The following is an 8,632-nucleotide window of genomic DNA, read 5'->3' on the forward strand; positions in this document are numbered from 1 at the left end:
GGACATTTAAATTCCGGTAGTGGTAGCGGGACGGAGTTAATTTAAATGCCCGCCACTGTAGAGTAATAAAAATTGTAATCACGTTACTCAAAATGCTGTGATTTCTACAATTTTTGTGATAAACGAACGAAATAAACGCTGCTTTTATCTAGAAAGAAAATAGAATCAGATACTGTATTTTACAGATTTTAGAATCTGTAAAAATTTTTGCACTGATTTAAAAAAAAATCCCAATTTTGAATATCTGTCCACAAAAATGCAGAAAGTTTCTGCACAAAACGTTACTGCAGTATAAATGCATGCTGATGACATCCTCTCTTCCTGTGTCTCATCCTTCAAAGGGGGAGGAAGGTAATGTTTGTCCTGCACATTCTCCAGTCACGTCGTAACCTTTCTACTACTGCACGAGTGGGAGCAAGTCTTGTCGTAATTTATACTTCTGAAACATTGCCTCTTTATATCTCGGGCTAGCCACACAGAGCGGCCTCTCAATCTCATCTTCTTCCATGCAAAAAGGAGCTATGTTGGATAGTTCAAATTGCGATGTTTTATAAGCGTTATGATTCTGTTTACATTTCGGACTAACCAAACAGAGGTACTGTTATCAGCATAGCCATGCACTACCAGAACGTTCTAGCCTAGCGCGTTGTGTTGTGAATAAAACATCGCAATTTGAACCAGCCAGCATGGCCTCGTTTCACTTAGAAGAAGACGAAATTGAGAAGCAGCTGATTATTGACACTGATTCAGACTGCAGTACAGAATATTCTGATAGTGGCGAGGAAACAACCCATCATCTTCGTCGGCAACCTGGGGACCACCACACCAGCATGGCAGGAGGCGTGTGAATAATTATTCCGGTGGAGCTGTGGGGTTAAATATTAAGGCAGTAATTGTGACATTGTGAATTATGTGTGGATAAAAGTGTGCAATAAATTCGCTAGATTCCAGACCGGCGTGAAGTTACTTGTCACGACACACAGCAAACTCGTGAAAATATTAATAGTATACTCGTAGAGTTAAGAAATATATTCAAAACTCGCGGGGCGGCCACTATGATAGAATAAGATGTTTATAAGAATGTGCTACATAGTGCCGGATGGGCAATGCTTAAGCCTTTTTTTTTGTACATACATTAATTTTTTTAAACTAAAAAGCCTAGGTAGTCGAAGCACCTTCGCATTTTCAGAGGCTGCTTTCAGCAGTCAAGATGGCTGCCGTGATGGAGGGGCGTACTACCGAAGATTAGTGTTCTGTTGTACGTTTTCTGTGGGCCAAAGGACTCAGTTAAAAGTATATTCATAAAGAAATGTTTCCTGTTTACGGTAGGAAGTGTTTGCCGCGTAAAGAAGTTCACAACTGGTTCGAGAAATTCTCACAAGGATATTCGAAATTCGCAGATGATATCCGACCGGGTGAGGAAGTGGCTGAAACAACAGTCAAAAGACTTCCATGTTGCGGGTATCGACGCGCTGGCAAAGCGAAGGGACAAATGTATAAATGTTGGTGGAAGATATGTCGAGGTTCGAATATCGTATGCTTTACGTTTTATATCCACTTGTGACCTATTTACTGACTCACCTTCCTAAAATTAAATCCAGTAATTAAAATTTAACATGTTCGGTAAGTATATAATATTTGCACTGTAAATGAACATTAAGAGTTTGTTCAAAATACATAACTAGCCTGATTAAGGTCTTATAGAGGTCGAAACATGTACGACGGTTGGAACTTTAATAGTGGCAACACTGCTGTAGAGACGCCATGCAACAGAACCAAATAATGTCACATACCACACGTTAGTTACATACCTACCTTACCTCAGAGCAAATGGACTCTCCCTTCCCACATCACGCACATGCGCAGTGACGAGAAGAACAGGGCCTCGTGTTAGATGGCGGTCTAATGTAGTGTTGTCACGATGTTTTCGAAACAGGAACAACGGAGTTGGATAAAGATTGAATGTGCCAGAGGCCGTACAGCACGACAGTGTCATAATGTGGCAGGCATGCGTCAGCCAGCTCGTCCTAGTATCAGTGAAAAAATGTATGCTCTCTCCGCGTTACTGGGGAATGATCGGCGCCATACGATTCGTGAGCTGGCCCGAGAGACAGGATTAGCGCATACGGCTGTGCTTCACATTCTGAAGGACCGCCTGTGCATGAGAAAAACTGCATCACGTTGGGTTCCGCATGATTTGACGGAAATGCAGAAATGGCTGCCATACTACGCCGCTCGTAACCACTTGGAGCGCTATGAGCGCGAAGGAGAGGCTTTCTTACGCTGGATGAGACATTGGCAAAATCGTACGAGCCACAAATGAAACGCCAATGGCGTCATTACGGGTCACCACGAAAATCAGAAGTTCGTCAGAACACCAGCAATATGAAAGTTATGGTGATTCTCGTGTACGACTGTGATGGTGTTATCCTAACGCATACCGTTCCCCGTCAGCAGACCGTCGATGCGCAGTATTACTGTTCATTTTTGGAAAGCAACCTGCGACCAGCTTTGAGAAAGAACCGGCGACACTTTTGCAGAACCCACCCATCATTTTGCAGGACAATGCTCGGTCCCATGCAGCGCAAGCTGTGGCTCATTTGTTCGATCGATGGGGCTGGGAAGTGCTGTACCATCCACCATACTCCCCAGAATTAAGCCCTTGTGACTTCTACTTGATTCCTAAGATGAAGGAACCACTTCGTGGCATTCGCTTCAGAACTGTTCCAATGATTCTTCAGGCAGCAGACCGCTCCATTCGAACTATCAACACAACAGGCGCTGCTAAAGGTATTCTACGACTTCCACATCGCTGGCAACGGGTTGTACACAATGCTGGTGACTACATTGAAGGACAGTAAAACTTCGAAACACGCATCTATTTTGTATCAGTTGTAATACATAGTTGCCACTATTAAAGTTCCAACTCTCGTAGCTTAGAAGAAACAAGTACTCTAACTTGCGTAACGTGTAACGAATTGTATATAAATATTGGCAACGAGAGATGGTACATATACATACCACTCTATTATAATGCTTGGGAAGAGACGGACATTTAAAATCTACAGTCCTCTCAACTTGCTTACCTCCACATCTCCAGGACGCGCTCTATGAAACTCCAGACAAGATAACAATTTTCCCATCTCTAATAAATTCAATTCATTAACTCGGTTTCCTTAAGAAAATGTCTGCCTGCTACAATGTGAACCTTCTTTATGTACAGACAAATAAATCTGCATCCAGGTAACGGCGCAACAATACACGAGAGAGGTAGCAGATGACTGACTGGTTGCAGTATTGTTGAGTCTTATGTCACGTAGCAACGTGCTGTTTCCAACGATAGCGACCGACTAATTTGGACTGAAGAAAACGCTCTAGAATTACATTCGGAGTTTCTCTGTTCCATTCTCGGCTGGAACATCTGAAATTCCTTAGTTCATTCAGGTAAATTCCGGGACAGCACCCGGGCCAAGGCAAGACGAAATCCTTCCAATTTCATTACAGTTCATCTCACTGTCCGGCGCCAGTTCTCAGTGCTCAAAGCGTCGATAGTGAACTACTAACAACATCGCCTCAATTAAGGGCTATGAAAGTTTTTAACAAATGAGAAACAATTGAGTTAGAGTCAGAGTCAGAATAAGCGGCCTCCGTAGTCTAGAGGTAACGTCCCCACATCATGACTCAAGGTACGCGGGTTCAAATACCCGGCGGAGGTCGTCGAATTTTTAAGGGCGGAAAATTTCAGGGAACAAGTCCTCCGGGAGGGACTTCAAGCCGTGGGTCCAGTGTCGTAACTTTATGGCACGTAAAAGAACCTCATATCTCCTAAGGGGATCACTGAGCCAAATTCCAGGACGTTTCCCGCCCAACAATAGTCTCTAAGGTCTCTGATAGATGGAAGCATTATAGACACCGCTAAGCAAGTGGCCGAACTCGCTTGCTCGGCGGGACTGATGGTACGCACCATTTATCGGTAGGGTATAGAGACTGGCAGAATATCATAGAGGGAAGCACAATAGATCAAACTGGTCGCGGTGCATGGGGAAACCCACCCTCTCTAAATAACTAACTAACAGAGTCAGAATTACTTTAAGAATGGCGGTTTACCGCCAATTGGTTCTTTTTGGTGTCAAGCTCCTTGGGACTCATGAGCAGTATTTTCTTTCTCAAATGAACACTTTCGTTCATAGTCCTTACGTTGCAACTTCTCAGACGAGAGGATGGGGTTGTGTCTTATGAACAAGACTTCGCCTTTGTCAAGCGCACGTATGCATCATATGCAAGGCCCCCGTCTGTCCAGGCTTTGCAAAGCGGATAATGTCTATCTTATGTATCTTACACTACAACGGTAGCTTAGTCACCTGAATGGTCGTAAGTTTGACCATTGCCAAGTCCTGTATTTTCAGTGTCTGGCTTCACCTTGTCCTATACCGCGAACATGTTCATTCTCATGATTTTGTATGGAATCTGCTTGTTGCTTGCATAATTTTGTGCAGTGTGCAAATCGCGGACCGGTGTGAGCCTTGGAAAATTTTCAATGGCGCGAGGAACCTTATTTTGTAGGCGCTGCAATGTTAAGAAGTAGGCACTGAACTGTTAATGAAATCTCTTTATTTGAGGGTTAACGTAACTTGGTAAGAATACTAAACAACAGGTATCATCCGCGTGGGTGAGCAAATGAGCGGGACATTACGCAATAGGGAATGTACGTATGGTTCATGAGCCGTGACTGGTTGTAAGAAGGAGCGCAATTCTGACCAATTGGGAGCGTCCATGTGGTTGGTGAGCAGTGATTGGATGAAGACAGCAGGATGTAAACTATATGGAACGTCCATGCGTTTAATCAACTATTAAATAACCTACAGAACACAACTTGAATGGTAAATGCATAGTAATTGCGACTTTCAGTGGAATATGAGTAGCGTTAAGAATAGAGTTCAGTGTCGCTGTAATAAAATGCCTTTAAAACCAATGAGCGAAGGGCAGGTTATTGCGTTTGCGATATTTATTGTGTCTGTTTACGGCCTTCCGTATAAAGAAAATTACAAAAACAATTTTCACAACAAACAAGTCAAAACTTGTTAATATTCGGAAATATACTGGGTAGCACTAATACACTTGCCTCCGTCTCTGTAGGCGCTACCCTTCATGAACGTCCTTGGCCTCCGTTTCTACAGTTTCTTAAACATGCACAGTCGGTAGAACTCCTTGGGTTGGGGATCAGGCCGCCACAAGGCCGCTACATACACACAGAACACAAACACATAGTAAACACAGACAAACACCCGTGTCTTGAGGAGGATTCGAACCCACAATCCAAGTGTTCGAGCGGGAGGAAAAAGTTCATACCTCAGACCGCGTGGCCACACTGATCGGCTCTGATATATTTGTATTTACTGATATTACCAGGATACTGTATTTGGTAGTCTGACTAGTGGAACTGGTTACCTCTACATTACCTGTGCAACTGAACGGCACAAGAAGATACAGTATTTTACGTGCAGTTTCTTAGTAAGACGATGTGATTTCTGAGCATCACTCAAGGACTAGAATGTGTTACTGAAGATCAGTGGAAAGGTTGAAAAGTTCTATGTTCTGAAATATAACGTCTTGCGGTTAGGCGAAATTCAGCCGAAATGTTGTGGCTCTGTTTGCCGCCTGCTTCATGTTCGTTTCTTTCTTGGTTTACTTTTTGACGGTGAAGAGGTCGGTGACGTATTCCTCCGAAACTTCGGTACATTTTGGCAGGACTTAGAGGGCGATATAGGCTGCCCCACAGAAGTGTTCGTAGATTCCTCTGTGAAAACCTCAAATCCGACAATGGACGGGTTGTGCGCGGAGACACGGGATCAGCTGGGCACTAGTGCTCGCAATAAGCAGCGACTATCTCACTGTGTGTAATTTTGTTGTGTTCCCACGGACAAATTGGAACAAAACCAACGACTGACTAAATGATGTAAAACATCAATCAACGAATTTTATTCTTGTTTTATACTATAACTTCTGTTTTATATAATCTAATTTATTGTATTTTTACGTCAAGTATTTTTTATATAATTAATAATATTGTATCCAATTTTACTAGTACTGCGGTTCAGTGGTGTATATATGTTGATCATGTATTTGCCTGATGATGGCTATTAATAGCCGAAACATGTAGCAGAGCGGAAACTAGGCACTGATCTTGATATTAGTTGTTTTGTGACGGTTGTAATATAGAGATTGTATGTAGATCCAAGCTTTCTTGACCTCAGCATTAGTTGGAGGTGAGTGGCATGAATGAATGACTGTATAAGGGGTGGGCCTTCTTGGCCCACCTCCCCGCGACCTTCAGTGATCTATTGTGCCTCCCCTTCTGATTATTCCCTCAACAATCCTGCGCTTTGAATGAAGCGTAGGATTTTGTACGTGGGGACGTCGAAATAGTCACTTGGTTCTATAAAGTATTGACCCAAGTGACATAATCTTAAATAAGCTAAGGCCTCACATTCACACAGGATATGTGTGACTGTTTCATTTTCTTCTTGACACCTCTCACAAGTTGGACTGTTACTTAGTCCCAATTTTAAGAGGTGTCCTTTGAGGTGACAGTGTCCTGTAAGTAGTCCTACCATCCATCGTAGCTGGTTCCTGTTTAATTTCAACAGTTCCTTCACTCTTTTAGCAGAGCGTCCTCCTATGAGTCCCTTTGCTTGCCTGAGTCCAGTCAAGGATCCCCAGTATTTCTTTTGCTTCATATTTGTCCAGTCCCTGATTGCCTTTCTGGCAACTCCTATAGAGATGCTACAAGCTGGTTCATGTCCTATGAACAGATGTTCAGCTCCAATCTTGGCCAATTGGTCTGCTATTTTGTTTCCAGCAATACCTCATGCCCCAGCACCCATATCAGTTGTACCCGTTATGTTTGGCCAGTTCCATGTGTGTGTGTTGGCAATCCGAGACCAATGTTGAGTTGATCTGGTGTTTGTCAAGTGCTTTAAGTGCAGCTTGGCTGTCAGATAGAATGTAGATGTTTCTACTTCTGTAGTTCCTATCTAGATTCTCCATAAAACATGCCTTAATGGCATATACTTCTGCCTGGAATACTGTCGTGTACTGCCCAAGGCTGAAACTAAGTTTCGGCCTCGTGCTGTAGCAGAACACACCAGCTCCGGTGCCCTTATTTATCTTGGAATCATCCGTATACCAGATCAGTCCCCCTTTCCTATCAGGCCAAAACCTGTCTTCCCATTCACTCCTGTCAGGAAATCTGACTGTGAAGGGTTTTTCATATACATGTCTCAGTATCACTTTGTCAGACCCCATTTGTAATATGGGTTCTTTTTTCATGTCCTGAGTTATGTATGCATGTCCAAAACTATCGGATTTAGGTTTTCATTCATCACTGCAATGGAGACAGTAGATATCTGCCCTGGCCTCTGCCTCCAACTGTATATGCAGTGGGGGGAGTCCAATGAGTGTCTTTACTGCAGCTGTTGGAGATGTTCGAATTACTCCTGTGATACCCAAGCAAGCAAACATTTGCAATTTGCTAAGTTCTGCCTTGCTTGTCTTGAGTTTAACTCTGGGCCACCATACTGTGGCGCCGTATGTAATTATGGGTCTACAACTGCAGTGTATATCCAATGCACAACGTGCGGCTGCAGTCCCCAAGTTTTACCAGACATGCTTCTGCATGTTCAGAAAGCCTTATAGGCTTTATTGATGACCTTGTCCAGCTGCTTTTTCCATGTCAGTTCCTTATCTAATATTAGGCCAAGGTACTTGACTTCGCTGGAGAGCTGGATCGTCTTATGGAAGAGGGTCAGTTCCTTAAGGCCCTTTATATTTCTCTTCCTGGTAGACAGTATGAGGGGCGTTCAAGTTCTAAGGTCTCCGATTTTTTTTTCTCAGGACTGGGAGCAGATAGACACATGTGGTTTAGTTTAAAATATGTGTGTACTCTTTGTGAATGTGTGACAGAGATGGCAGCACTATATGGCACACAGAACTCTAGTGGTGGCGACGAGAGTGAGGAGTGTTTTTGATACTTAAAATGGCGACGTTTTTGTTACAAGAACAGCGAGTAATCATTCGTTTTCTCCACTTGCGTGGTGCGACACCCATTGAAATTCATCGCCAGTTGAGTGAGACATGTGGTGATGGTGTCATGAATGTGAAAAATGTACGTTCGTGGGTGCGACAGTTCAAAGAAGGCCGAACGTCGTGTGACAACAAACCAAAACAATCTCGGCCTCGCACCAGCCGGTCTGAGAACATGGTTGAGCGAGTTGAGAAAGTTGTTTTTGAGGATCGCCTCCAAAGCTGGCATTTTGGTGGGCTCTGTGCACACAATCCTGCATGAAGACCTGTGAATGCGGAAAGTGTCCTCCAGGTGGGTGCCACGAATGCTGACAGATGACCACCAGGATGCGCGCATGGCAATTTGCCAGGCAATGTTGACATGTGATGAAAGCATGAATGGGACTTTCTTTTCATCAATTGTGACAATGGATGAGACATGGATGGCGTTTTTCAATCCTGAAACGAAGCGCCAGTCAGCTCAATGGAAGCACACAGACTCACCACCACCAAAAAAATTTTGGGTAAGCGCCAGTGCTGAAAAAATGATGGTGGCCATGTTTTGGGACAG

Source organism: Cryptotermes secundus, unplaced genomic scaffold (assembly GCF_002891405.2).
Source record: "Cryptotermes secundus unplaced genomic scaffold, Csec_1.0 scaffold58, whole genome shotgun sequence".
Lineage (NCBI taxonomy): Eukaryota > Metazoa > Arthropoda > Insecta > Blattodea > Kalotermitidae > Cryptotermes > Cryptotermes secundus.